The sequence below is a fragment of the Triticum dicoccoides genome, chromosome 2A (assembly GCF_002162155.2).
Source record: "Triticum dicoccoides isolate Atlit2015 ecotype Zavitan chromosome 2A, WEW_v2.0, whole genome shotgun sequence".
In the NCBI taxonomy this organism is placed as follows: Eukaryota; Viridiplantae; Streptophyta; class Magnoliopsida; order Poales; family Poaceae; genus Triticum; species Triticum dicoccoides.
In genome coordinates this window covers 128,196,649-128,211,207 of record NC_041382.1, presented here as the reverse complement: position 1 = coordinate 128,211,207, position 14,559 = coordinate 128,196,649, and the positions used below count along the sequence as shown (strand labels likewise).

The 14,559-nt window shown below is 45.3% G+C and overlaps 1 non-coding gene across 1 annotated transcript; it reads right to left on the bottom strand.

Moving 5' to 3' along the window:
• Positions 1-12,794: 12,794 nt before the first annotated feature.
• TRNAL-AAG lies at positions 12,795-12,875 on the bottom strand. Its single transcript has one exon. It is a non-coding gene; the product is annotated as a tRNA-Leu (tRNA).
• Between the last annotated feature and the right edge of the window lie 1,684 nt (positions 12,876-14,559).

Here is a 14,559-nt window from a genome sequence, read left to right as displayed (position 1 = left end):
TGACGTCACGAAGGCTTCGACTGATACCACGACATCGAGTACCCATTACTGTTCCCGCGCAATTGGTTAGTGCGTATAGGCCAGTGGCCAGACTCAGATCAAATACCAAGATCTCATTAAGCGTGTTATTTTGAAGTAACCGCGAATGCCGACCAGGGCCAGGCCCACCTCTTTCCTAGGTGGTCTCAACCTGCCTTATCGCTCCACCACAAAGTAACAGTCGGGGGCCGTCAGGAACCCAGGCCCACCACTACCTGGATGGAACCACCTGCCCCTTCAGCCCCCACATCGGAATCACTTGCGGGTACTCTACGAGCCGACCTCACTTTAGTCACCACATGTATAGTAAGTAAGTAAGTATGTATGTATATACCCGTGATCACCTCCCGAGTGATCACGGCATGATAGTATAGCATGGCAGACGGATAAGAATGTAGGGCCACTGATGAAATACTAGCATCCTATACTAAGTATTTAGGATTGCAGGTAAAGGTAACAACAGGAGTAGCAAAGACAGGTTATGCATCATCATAGGATTAACGGAAAGCAGTAACATGCTACACTACTCTAATGCAAGCAGTAGAGAATAGAATAGGCGATATCTGGTGATCAAGGGGGGGCTTGCCTGGTTGCTCTGGCAAGTAGGGGTCGTCAACAGTGTAGTCGATCGGGGCACCAGCAGCGGCGTCAGTCTCGTAGTCTACCGGAGAGAAGAGGGGGAAGAAATAATGAATACAATGCAAGCAGATGCATAACGATGCATGACATGACAAGTAGCGGTGCTAGGTGTGCCCTAACGCGGTATGAGGTGATACCGGTGAATGGGGGAAAGATCCGGGAAAATATCCTCGGTGTTTCGCGTTTTCGCGCAAATGAACCGGAGGGGGAAAGTTGTGTGTTTGCTATGCTAGGGATGTGTGGTGGTCAAACGGGCTGCGTATCCGAATTTGTCTCGTTGTTCTGAGCAACTTTCATGTACAAAGTTTTTCCATCCGAGCTACGGTTTATTTTATATTAATTTTAAAAGATTTAAATCATTTTTAGTATTTATCTAATTAATTTAATTCAACATTATCCAGAACAGTGCATGCTGACGTCAGCATGATGTCAGCCGTTAACAGGGGTGTTGACTGGTCAAACTGACGTGTGGGCCCCCTTCGTCATTGACTAGACTAACTAAACATGATTAATTAGTTGTTTAGTTGTTTAGTTTAATTAATCAAAATTAATTTAAGTTAACTAATTAATTGATTAATTTATTTATTATTTATTTATCTATTTATATATTTATTAACTTCTTTATTATTATTATTATTAAACGTTCTGGGGCTAGGCTGTGACGCCCCGAGACCGATGTGTCAGGTGTCTTCCAGTTATTCGCTGTCGTTGCCATGTCATTTGCTTGCGTGTCGCATCTTGTCATGTCATCATGTGCATTGCATCATCAGGTTTTCGAAACTTGCACCCGTCCGTGTTGCCCAGTTTCGTCCGTTGTTCGTTCTGAGCCCAGACACACTTGCACGCGCCCGCGGCACGTCCGAAATATTATTTTATAAGTGACCGGAAAATGTTTTCGGAATGGGATGAAAGTTGGTGTGCGGTCTTGTTATAGTGTAGATAGACCGCCTGTCAAGTTTCATCGCATTCGGAGTTCGTTTGATAGCCCAACCGTTAAACTATAGCGACATTATAGTCGGTCTTATCGTCGGACATTTTCGGTCTCCGGAAATCGTGCCAGGCTGCATCTCTCCCCTCTTCTTTCAGACAAACCCGCTCTCCACAGTCCACCTAGGCCCATCCTACCCCTCTTTGCGCAGTGCACCAAACCCCTTGCGCGCGTCCGGAAGTTGTCCCGAACCTGACTCGGGCAGTCATCACCGTTGGGTCCGGATCATCCCCTAACATCTACAAGACGTCACCGTTTTCTCATTTGGACTCCCTAGCCTATTTTTCTCGTCCGTCCGATTGCAATCGGAGGGACGATATACCCCTAAGTAAAACCCACCTACTATATATAGCTAGTCTAACCCTAGACCAAATCCCAAACTTCTAGGGATCCATCCCACTGCCGCCACTCTCTTCCTCGGATTCCACACCGAACCAGCAGCGTCCTCCCTGATCCAAAATTCCTCTCTTGTTCAAACACCAGCCAAGACAAATCCTCCCCGACCCTCTCCCTCGTTTTGCGGGCTTGACCAATCGGTCGCCCGAGCCCCGTGCTCCTCCATCCCACCTCGTCGGCTCACGACCGGCACCATCGCCGGCGACCATGAGTCCAGCCCCACGCCTCTCCTCCAGTTACGCCTGCCGTCGTCCCCGGCGAGCAGTTCTGCCGGCGACCACCAACAGGCCAGGCCGCCTCCCCCGCTTTCTCCCTTCTCCATCCTTCTCTCTTCTCTGATCTCTCTCTCTCTGACCAGGAACCATGAAGGACCCCGACGCCATGGTCGCGCTCGATCTGCTCCAAGGCGCGCCGCTCCGCCAAGTTTCCTCACCCGCGTCTTCCCGTGGAGCGCCAGGAATATCTGCACCACCTCTTCGCCAGCCAAGTCCACCGGAACTCCATCCCCGTGCCCAGATCCGTCAGATCCCGCCGCCCCAGTCCCGTTCCGATCGGTCCCCGCCGAGACCGCCTCGCCGGAGCTCCTGCCGCGTCGCCTTCATCTCTGCATCATGCGCTGCCTCCCCTGCTTCTGCACGCGAACGAGACCGAGCTTGTCCCGCTCGACCGCGTTGACCCCGCACATGGGCCACGTTCCTCCTCTAGGCCCAGCGAGCAGCGCTAGATGCGGCATGCCTCCTATGCGTGTGAGGCCAGCGCCTCCCCAAGGCCCAGCGTCCCGGCCTACCTCCTCCTCTCCACAGTTCCGGGCCTGGCCCATGGGTGAGGCCACACCCCAGCGTTTCCCCTTTTGTTTTTTTACCTATTGGGCCAGCCTGCCAGTTTTGGCCTGAATAGGTTTTTTTAGGCTCTGCATATTTTTGTTTATTTCCTGAGACTGCAGTTTTTCAAAAGAGCCCCTAAACTTCATGCATTTAATACCTTCACAACCGTGCATCGGATTAAAACAAACTTTATAAGAAACATGCTTAGAAATTCATCTAGCTTCATAATATGTCAAGCCTGGTAAGCTATCTCAAAAAAAAGCTTCATAATATGTCATTTTCATCCATGTTTAAAATGTTTAATATGTTGGTTGTTTAAATTTGCTAAAATGATTTAATTCATAACTATTTAACCGTAGCTCCAAATTTAATAATCTTTATATGTAAATGGGGTAGAAAATGCCTAGTTTAACATGGTGGCCTCACTTTGCATGTTTAACAACTATAAAATATGGTTTAGGGTAGAACAGTACCAAACCTAATATATGCATATGAGGATTTACCGGAATTGTTGTTCGTTGCTTCCGGCTTCATTTAAACTTGACTAGATAGGTAGTTTAACTTTGCTTCACCCTCTTGCCATGTTTAACAACATTTAATATTGTTGGGTACATAAACAAGATCGAACTAAATAAGTCACGTGGTGTTTCGTCAATATGCAACGGAGTTGCATATTGTGCTCCACTTAATTTGTAGGATTGTTTGTGCACTTTGCCATGCCATGCTTCATTAAACCGGACATGCATCATACTTGATTGTGCATCATGCCATATTCATGTGTTGGTTGTTTACTATGTTGTTTGCTTTCTTTCCGGTGGACTTCTTCTCGGTAATCCGGTAATGTTGCGTTTGTGAGGATACATTGGCTACGTCCGTTTGTCTTCTTCATGGACTCGTTCTTCTTCCTTGCAGGATTTCAGGCAAGATGACCATACCCTCAAAATCACTTCTATCTTTGCTTGCTAGTTGCTCGCTCTTTTGCTATGCCTATGCTGCGATACCTACCACTTGCTTATCATGCCTCCCATATTGCCATGTCAAGCCTCTAACCCACCTTGTCCTAGCAAACCGTTGTTTGGCTATGTTACCGCTTTGCTCAGCCCCTCTTATAGCGTTGTTAGTTGCAGGTGAAGATTGGAGTTTGTTCCGTGTTGGAACATGGATATTTTGTTGGGATATCACAATATCTCTTATTTAATTAAAGCATCTATATACTTGGTAAAGGGTGGAAGGCTCGGCCTTATGCCTGGTGTTTTGTTCCACTCTTGCCGCCCTAGTTTCCGTCATATCGGTGTTATGTTCCCGGATTTTGCGTTCCTTACACGGTTGGGTTATAATGGGAACCCCTTGACAGTTCGCCTTGAATAAAACTCCCCCAGCAAGGCCCAACATTGGTTTTACCATTTGCCACCTAGCCTTTTCTTTCCCTTGGGTAGGCCTGCCCAAGGGTCATCTTTGTTTAAACCCCGGGCCAGTGCTCCTCTGAGTGTTGGTCCAACCTGTCAGCTGCCGGTGGCCACCAGGGGCAACTCTGGGCTGGCCTACCAGAACCTTGGACAATCCGGTGTGCCCTGAGAACGAGATATGTGCAGCTCCTATCGGGATTTGTCGGCACATTCTGGTGACTTTGCTGGTCTTGTTTTACCATTGTCGAAATGTATTGTAACCGGGATTCCGAGCCTGATCGGGTCTTCCTGGGAGAAGGAATATTTTTCGTTGACCGTGAGAGCTTGTGATGGGCTAAGTTGGGACACCCCTGCAGGGTTTTGAACTTTCAAAAGCCGTGCCCGCGGTTATGGGTAGATGGGAATTTGTTAATGTCCGGTTGTAGAAAACCTGAAACTTCTCTTAATTAAAATGCATCAACCGCATGTGTTACCGTGATGGTCTCTTTTCGGCGGTGTCCGGGAAGTGAACACGGTGTTGGAGTTATGCTTGACGTAGGTTGTTCTAGGATCACTTCTTGATCATAGATTTCTCGAACGTGCTTTGCCTTCTCTTCCCACTCTCTTTTGCGTATGTTAGCCACCAAATATGCTAGTTGCTTGCTGCAGCTCCACCTCATACCTTTTACCCTTCCTATAAGCTTAAATAGTCTTGATCGCGAGGGTGTGAGATTGTTGAGTCCCCGTGACTCACAGATTACTTCCAAAACTAGCTTGCAGGTGTCGATGATGCCGTGCAGGTGACGCAACCGAGCTCAAGGAGGAGCTCGATGAAGATCGTGTTCGTTATGTTGTTTCGTTTCTAGTTGATCAGTAATGGAGCCCAGTTGGGATGATCGGGGATCTGTAGCATTTGGGGTAGTCTTCTTTTATTTTGGTTCCGTAATCGGACCTTGCTTGTATCTAGATGATGTAATGCTTTATTCATGTATTGTGTGAAGTGGCGATTGTAAGCCAACTATGTATCTCTTTCCCTTATGTATTACATGGGTTGTGTGAAGATTACCTCACTTGCGACATTGCTTACAACGCGGTTATGCCTCTAAGTCGTGCTTCGACACGTGGGAGATATAGCCGCATCGTGGGCGTTACATAGGCCCCCATATGTCATTGGGCCAGGGGACCATAACGGATCGGGTGGTGCGGGCGACGAGCGCCAGCCTGCATCCAGGTCGCCAGGGGGGCCGCCCGCCATGGGTGCGGCGAGGCCAGTGGCTAGGGCGATCGCGGTGGTTGGCCGGCGTGGAGAGGTGGAGTGCGGGTCCGGTGATGAGCGAGCCCGCGGGCGGCAGAGGAGCCACCGCAGGGGAGCCAGGGCGCGGCGGCGCACTAGCAGCAGGGGGACGGCGCCGCGGGAGGGAGAAGAGGCCGGGGCGGCACGACAGCAGCGGAGCGGGAGCCGTGGCAACGTGCGGGTACGAAGCAAGGCGTGAGCGGCACGGGCGAGCAGCGGCGAGGATGCAGGTGCACGAGTGGCGGCGGCCGCGCGCGGAAACGGCGGGCGCAGGACAGGGGCTCGCGCGCGGGTTGAAGTGAGGGATGGCGAGGGGTGACGAGGTCACGGGGCGACCGGCGTGGAGCAGGCGATGCGGGGGGTGAGCTAGGGCGACGGTGAGCGCTGCAGGGCGGCGGGCGAGTAGCGGGGCCACGCGGAGCGGCTCAGCAAGCGGGGCCGAGCGGGGCTGTGGTCGAGCGGGGCGTGGTGAGTATGAGGGGCTCGGGCGCGCGTGCGCGGCAGTAGGCGAAGCCGAGCAGCAGGGACGGCGGCCGAACAAGGCCATGATGCGACAGGTGCGGGCAGGCAAGTGGAGACGGGTGAGGGAGGTCCAGGGCCGGAGTGGGGTGCGGGTGGCGTGCGCATGTGCGCGCGGCCATGGGCGCGCCCGGTGCACGGCAGAAGAGAAGGGGGGCTCACGAGGTAGTAGTAGGGGACTGAGCAGTGGGGCGCGGGGAGGATGTCGGGGACGACGATGACGTGGGGGAGGACGATGGGGATGGCGTCCGGCGAGGAGGAGTCGCGGAGGAGGTCGGCTAGGTGGCAGGATCGGCGACGGGAACGCAGGGACGAGCGTCGGGGTTGGCCCTGGTGCCCGATCCGATCTAGACGGAAACAGGGGAGAGAGGGGGTAGTGGGGGTAGTGGGTGGAGGTTACGGGTTAGGGTTCCCCCGGAGTGGGGATATGGAGGTGGGGAGTGAGGCGCCGGCTGGGCCGGCCTGGCTAGCCCAGTGGCTAGCTGGGCCGAGGCCTAGCGAGGGGTGGGGGCTTTTAATTTCCTTTGTCCCTTTTTATTTGTTCTTTTCCTTTTATTTATTCATTTCTGTTTTATTTTAGTTACACTCTATTTTCAGTTCAGTAAAATATGACAATAGCTCCCAAAGATAGTGTTTCAAAATAACCCACTACCCTAAAATGTTTTACCTCAAAATAAAATAGTTTATCATTTTATAAAATATCAAAGGCACTTATTCGATCATTTCAACTACCGTTTTAATCATTTTAGAGTATTAAAACATTTTATAAAAGTGGGGTTTCTTCACCACAACTAACGTTACATTACTTGGCACAACTCGAACATTTTAGTTTTAAAGTTTGAAAATTTTTGTTGTTTGCCTTTAATTCAATTTTGAATTTGAATCGGTTTTTGAACTAACCCAAGATTAACTACAGTGACAGAGGTGATGTGGCATAATTAGCAGGGAATTACTATGGTCTAATTATCCGGGCGTCACACACAACCACTTGACTCAACTGGGAGTTAATCTTCCTGATGATAGTGTCATTGACAGAGTTCTTCAATCAGTGCAACCAAGCTACAAAAGCTTCGTGATGAACTATAATATGCAAGGGATGGATAAGACAATTCCCAAGCTCTTTGCGATGCTAAAGGTTGCGGGGGTAGAAAAAAAGAAGGAGCATCAAGTGTTGATGGTTAACAAGACCACTAGTTTCAAGAAAAAGGGCAAAGGAAAGAAGGGGAACTTCAAGAAGAACGACAAGTAAATTTCTGCTCAAGTGAAGAAGCCCAAGTCTGGACCTAAGCCTGAAAATGAGTGCTTCTACTGCAAAGGGACTGGTCACTGGAAGTGGAACTGCCCCAAGTATTTGGCGGATAAGAAGGATGGCAAAGTGAAAGGTATATTTGATATACATGTTATTGATGTGTACCTTACTAATGCTCGTAGTAGCACCTGGGTATTTGATACGGGTTTTCTTGCTTATATTTGCAACTCGAAACAGGGGCTACGGATTAAACAAAGATTGGCTAAGGATGAGGTGACGATGCACGTGGGAAATGGTTCCAAAGTCGATGTGATCGTTGTCGGCACGCTTCCTCTACATCTACCATCGGGATTAGTTTTAGACCTAAATAATTGTTATTTGGTGCCAGCGTTGAGCATGGACATTATATCTGGATCTTGTTTAATGCGAGACGGTTATTCATTTAAATCAGAGAATAATGGTTGTTCTATTTATATGAGTAATATCTTTTATGGTCATGCACCCTTGATGAGTGGTCTATTTTGATGAATCTCAATAGTAGTGATACACATATTCATAATATTGAAGCCAAAAGATGCAAGGTTAATAATGATAGTGCAACTTATTTGTAGCACTGCCATTTAGGTCATATTGGTGTAAAGTGCATGAAGAAACTCCATGCTGATGGGCTTTTGGAATCACTTGATTATGAATCACTTGATGCTTGCAAACCATGCCTCATGGGCAAGATGACTAAAACTCTGTTCTCCGAAATAATGGAGCGAGCAACTGACTTATTGAAAATAATACATACTGATGTATGTGTTCCGATGAGTGTTGAGGCTCGAGGCGGGTATCGTTATTTTCTGACCTTCACAAATGATTTGAGCAGATATGGGTATATCTACTTCATGAAACATAAGTCTGAAACATTTGGAAAGTTCAAAGAATTTTAGAGTGAAGTGGAAAATCATCGTAACAAGAAAATAAAGTTTCTACGATCTGATCGTGGAGGTGAATATTTGAGTTATGAGTTTGGTCTTCATTTGAAACTATGTGGAATAGTCTCGCAACTCACGCCACCTGGAACACCACAGCGTAATGGTGTGTTCGAACGTCGTAACTGTACTTTATTAGATATGATGCGATCTATGATGTCTCTTACTGATTTACCGCTATCATTTTGGGGTTATGCTTTAGAGACGGCTGCATTCATGTTAAATAGGGCATCATCTCAATCCGTTGAGACGACACCATATGAAGTGTGGTTTGGCAAGAAACCTAAGCTGTCGTTTCTTAAAGTTTGGGGTTGCGATGCTTATGTGAAAAAGCTTCAACCTGATAAGCTCAAATCCAAATCGAAGAAATGTGTCTTCATAGATACCCAAAGGAGACTGTTGGGTACACCTTCTATCATAGATCCTAAGGCAAGATATTCGTTGCTAAGAATGGATCCTTTCTAGAGAAGGAGTTTCTCTCGAAAGAAATGAATCTGAGGAAAGTAGAACTTGATGAGGTAATTATACCTTCTCCCGAATTGGAAAGTAGTTCATCACATAAATCAGTTCCAGTGATTCCTACACCAATCAGTGAGGAAGCTAATGATGATGATCATGAAACTTCAGATCAAGTTACTACCAAACCTCGTAGGTCAACCAGAGTACGGTCCGCACCAGAGTGGTACGGTAATCTTGTTCTGGAGGTCATGTTACTTGACCATGACGAACCTACGAACTATGAGGAAGCGATGATGAGCCCAGATTCCACTAAATGGCTTGAGGCCATGAAATCTGAGATGGGATCCATGTATGAGAACAAAGTGTGGACTTTGGTTGACTTGTCCGGTGATCGGCAAGCCATAGAGAATAAATGGATTTTCAAGAAGAAGAAGACTGATGTTGACGGTAATGTTACTGTCTACAAAGCTCGACTTGTTGCAAAAGGTTTTCGACAAGTTCAAGGAGTTGACTACGATGAGACCTTCTCAACCATAGCGATGCTTAAGTCTGTCTGAATCACGTACCCTATTATCACATATGATTTATTACTTGCACAACAAGACACATAGTGTGTCAAAGAGGTTGTCAGAGAGATCAAAGATGCTACCGTGAAAAACACAAGTTCTGTGTTTCGGTGCACTACCGAATGTTTGCAATAAGGTAAAACTGAACCTCAATTTTCATTATTATTTCCTCCTTACTGTATTAAGATAACTCACCTCATGTTTGGTGTCTTATTTTTGGCATGATCAGAAGTTGGTTAAGAACATCGGGATGAGAATTGCGGCAGAATTTCCTCATCTCAAAGTGACCCAATATAAAAGGTAAGTAGGTTTGATTGGACACCAATCATGTTTAAATGATCTAAATATATTTATTACATGTATGCATGTACGCATTATATATGTTTTAGAGGTTCGTCCAAAGGCGAACTTAGGGACATACGACTAAGCATCTCCTCCAACCGTCTGTAATTGCGCCCCTATTGGCTCACCATGGGGCACTGTGTTTGTAATGCATATAGTGGTTGTTTTGATGAAGAGTAATAACAATCAGTTTTAACAAAAAAATACTGATATGATTATATGAAAAAAAACAATTTTAAAAACAAATATGGCAGGAATGCATTTACAAAAATCTTGCTTGGACTCGGAACGACTTAAACTTGTTGTAGGTTAAGTATGATTGGTTGTATTTGCACACATGGGGGTACAAAGAGAAAACGCATCTGCCTAATACGTAGGAATAAGGTTGTTGATGATAGCACACTTGTGTTTATTGAATAACAAATGCTAGTATATTCCCCAAAACTTGACTTTTAAGATTTCAGGAATTAGTGTTAGATATCCTCGAATTAGTTAGATGAAACCAAACAAGATGTGTTTGTTACGCTGATAAACCAATCCAAACAAAATGGTTCCCTAAATATTCGTTATCAAAACAACCCTGTCACTCGGGTGATTCGTATGAATGGTTGTCGGCTAAGCCAGTTTTTTAGTACCTTCGTCCTGATTTATTGGTTCCCTTTGTATTTCGTGTCAAATTTTGGCCATAAAACACAATAAAGCATTTTCATGCAAAAAAATAATACAATAGAGCATTTGGCCGTGTGCATCGCTTGATGCTGAGGCCGGTTCGAAAAAAAATTAGAGCACAGTCTTTATAGTGGCTGTAATTCTATTGTGTTTTTTTTTACCCTTCTAGCCAGTCTGATGAGCACAATCTGCAGAACATATTCTATTGGAAGTAATGACGTTTGCTGATGTTGTTTGTCTTGTTCGAAGCCTTTACTTGAGGGGAGTTAGAAGTACTTCCTCCGTCACGGTTTAGAAGGCACGCTTGGAAATTCTCTGGGACCTAGATGATTATCTATTGGTTGTGAGATTGGCTAAAAAATAGCATTCACACTACGCATGCATATAGAAATAATATATCGGAGTACTAATTAGCTGCTAGAAATACTAGTATGTATACACGTGCAATGCACGTCTTAACAATACTATCCCGATGATTCTAGTAAAGAAAAAAAGGTATATAATATTTTGCAACGAATTCAGAGCAAAAGAAATATTGTCGATGTACACATGCAGAAATGAATTAACAGAAAATTTGTAATTGTTATGTTACAACTCCTGTGGTCTAGAGGCATCTAGAAATTTCCAAAGAAAGGAAATAAAGATGTACAGTACGTGATGGACCCCATAAATTATTTACTTTTATTTCTACTCCCACCCCATACTTGGCAAGGAAACCTGGAAGTGTGAGGCGATGGTTCCAGAACCCATTAGAAGCAGCCGCGGATACTGTTCATTGCGAATCCTTCAAGTCCCAACCGTTAGATATAGGAAACCAACGGCTAAGATTGATGCTTTGCTATCATTCAAAACTCATACACTATTAAATATATAGATAGTATAAAAATGCAATGCGCCCTAAACCTTGTCTATTGTGGAAACGCACGCAAATTTAACTGTGCCTTCTAAACTGTGACGGAGGGAGTATTTTTTTTAGTCTGCCATTCAGTGCTGCTATTTATTTTATTTTATAATTTGCACAAAGTCCTAACTTGAGGGAGCTTATTAGCTGTTTGGGAGAGCAAGAACAACGAGCTGTCCATAATTGCGCCCCTGTGGGCTCACTATGGGGCGTTGTTTTGATAATTCTTGTAGTGTTTAGTTTTTTTAATAGAGAGCAATAGTAATTGGTTTTAACAGAACTTGTATTAATATGATCTTTTGGAAAAACCAGTTTTGAGCATAAATCTATCAAGAACACGTCATACAAAATCTTACTTGGAGTTGGAATTTCTTTTAAACTTGTTGTATGTAACCATGATTAGTTGTAAAACTTGACCTTTGAGTTTGGAACTAGTATTAAATATCCTCGAGTTATAGTTAGATAAAACCAAACAAGATGCTAGTTCATTATGCTGCTAAACAAATTCTAGCGAAACAAGTTCCCTAAATATTCGTTATCCAAACAACCCGAAACTCGGGTGATTTGTATGAATAATTATCCGCTAAGCCAAATTCCGTACAGTATGATATGCAGAGCAGTTGTAACCTTGATTGGAGATGAACAGATCACAAGCTTTTCGTGGATTTTTTTTTTACTGAGTTTCTTTTTTGCTCCCCTCTAGGCAGAGTCACCCTGACACTCAGGGCACTTCTTAGGGCATGTACAATGATACTATCTTACGAGTGAGACACATGATAATACTGAGATGAGGGAGAGAGAAATCATAAGAAAAGACTTGTCTTGTCTTATTTAAGAGATGATCTTTTAGCCTCTCAAAGAAAAGATGACCTCTTAGCGCATATGTCTCACCACCTTTTAGGAATTGCTAATTATTAAAGATGAAGCTAAGAGATACTCCCTCCGTTCGGGTTTATTAGGCCCCCCAACCAAATCGCAGGTACCAAGGCATCGTGATTAATTCCCTGGAAACAAGCGCTGTCCTTAATATAGCATTGTAGACATTATTTTATTGCCATCTCTAAATTGCATACAATGTTTAATATAGCATTGTCTTATTAACCACTGTACATGCCCTTAGCATTTGGTTCTCTTATCGATTTTGCGCCAAATACATGTTGGCTCATTCTTGGTTCATTTTTGTGAGTTGAACTTCTATATTCTTTTAGATGATTTGGAGCGAAATCCATGGTCTTCGTACAAACAGTGCATCGCACCAAAAATCATGTTTTTTAGGGGATACCAAAAATCATGTTTTTTAGGGGATACCAAAAATCATGTTGAGAAAAAAACATTAAAGGAGATTCATGAGAGTTAGTTGAATAAAATCAAAAATAATTTTTAAATATTAGTTAGCCAAAACAGGTGATTCGTATAAATGATTATGGGTTAAACAAATTTTTTAGAGAAAAGTTATAATGAGTTTATTTTTTACTCTTGCATCGACATGGGTTTTTTAGCACCTGGATCTCTCTTTTTTTTTGGCTGAAAAACGTCAAAAAAGAAATTGACCGGAGTGGGATTTGAACCCACGCCCTTTCGGACCAGAGCCTTAATCTGGCGCCTTAGACCAACTCGGCCATCCGATCAGCCGTTCTTTCTTTCCATTTCTACTTTATATATCCGCATGCAAAACGAAGCTCGCCGTGACCTCCTCTCCAAAAGAAACAGTGCGCGGCACAGACACACAAGACTTTTGGTGGATTGTGGCACCGGTGTTCGGGCACTCGTTTTTTTTACGGGAGTGTTTGGGCACTCTTGAATCAACATGACCCGTCGTCTCGGCGCAACCACTGAAAAAGGGCGTGCGATTTGGTACGCAGTCGCCGGCCTTCTTCACCCGTTAGTTGCTCCTTGACCCTGGAGTTGGCTAACCGAATTAACTGCTCATGCCCACCTCTGTCTCTGTGTGGGTACAGTCCTAGTCTCCTAGAGAGAGATTGGCACGAAGCAGACTGCTTTCGCTTTCCTTCACTGTTCTTGGCGTCAGTGTGGTTCTTGGTTGGTTGGTGGTCTAACTTGGTCATTCTTCTTCCCCCTCGTCTGCTACAACAAACAAACTTCTCCGACCACTCTGTCCCAAAGCCAAGGCGAGGGTGGTTAGGATCACGCACAAGCCATCCAGGATCACAGTCCGGAGGTACACCCAACAATCGGAGTTGAGTTGGACGGGCCCTGTTATTTTTCCTTTGCTTCAGCGCCGCAGTTCGTTGGCCTGCCCGAACAATTAACAGGTCAGGTGCAACCAAATCGCGCAGGCGACGTCAAACAGCCGATTCCCCGACCATTCGGTTAAGCAACCAACTTGAACTTGCTGACGAAGCATATAGAGAACTAAATAATACTACTATGCCACCACCGCCAGGAGCGAAATGAAATCTCTAGCACCGCCTCTTCTTTTTCTCGGCAGACGTAGCCACTCCGAAGAACAGTGCTGCATAACGTAAAAAACGTCCACGTTGCTGCTAAACTATACGCATGTCGGCCAGCAGAGACAGTTACACGTTTGTTTAGTTGCCACATAGTAATGCACTTGGTACCTACAGTACGTATTACTGACCGATGCGACGAGAAGCCGTCCGTCTCAGCTCGAAAACAGCTCGCGAAAACGACGAGGTTATGGGCGCAGCGTAGTGTTTTGTGACATGCTAATCGGACGGGTTTGGCCACCTGTTACGACGCCCGATGTCACGGAGAAGCTGCGGTCAGCAGCCAAATTATTCGCCTAACCGGATAGCACTGGACGCTAGACACTTGGACAGAAAAGGCGAATATTCATGTAAAAGAAAGGCGAGGATAAAAAAATGTTGAAAAGGAAGAAAAGCGATGCTCGGGAAGGATACTGTAATCATGCTCCATCATCATGGCACGGTGCAATCACGCTGAGAACAACATGCGCCTACTTTTACGGAAAAGTCAGAGCAAACAAATGGTTCCATTCCATCCCTGCAAAAGAAAAGAAAGATAACGAATTATTTGATTTCATGTGAAGTTTCTGCGTCATAAACAACTCGAAAAACTGACTGCATCAAAATTAGTGCCTGTTCCTGAAGCATCTTTGGATCCCTTTGGACCTCTTTCCAAGGAGAACGGCAGGGAATTGGAAGTTACTACGTACTGTGGCCATGATGAAACCAGCCGGAAAAAACAGTAGTGCTACACAAACGACACCCATGCACGACTGCTGCACGATTCTACACATCCAACCATCAAAATATTGAATGAAGTCCAGCACGGCCATTTGATCATCAATCGTCCATGAATCGTCCATTT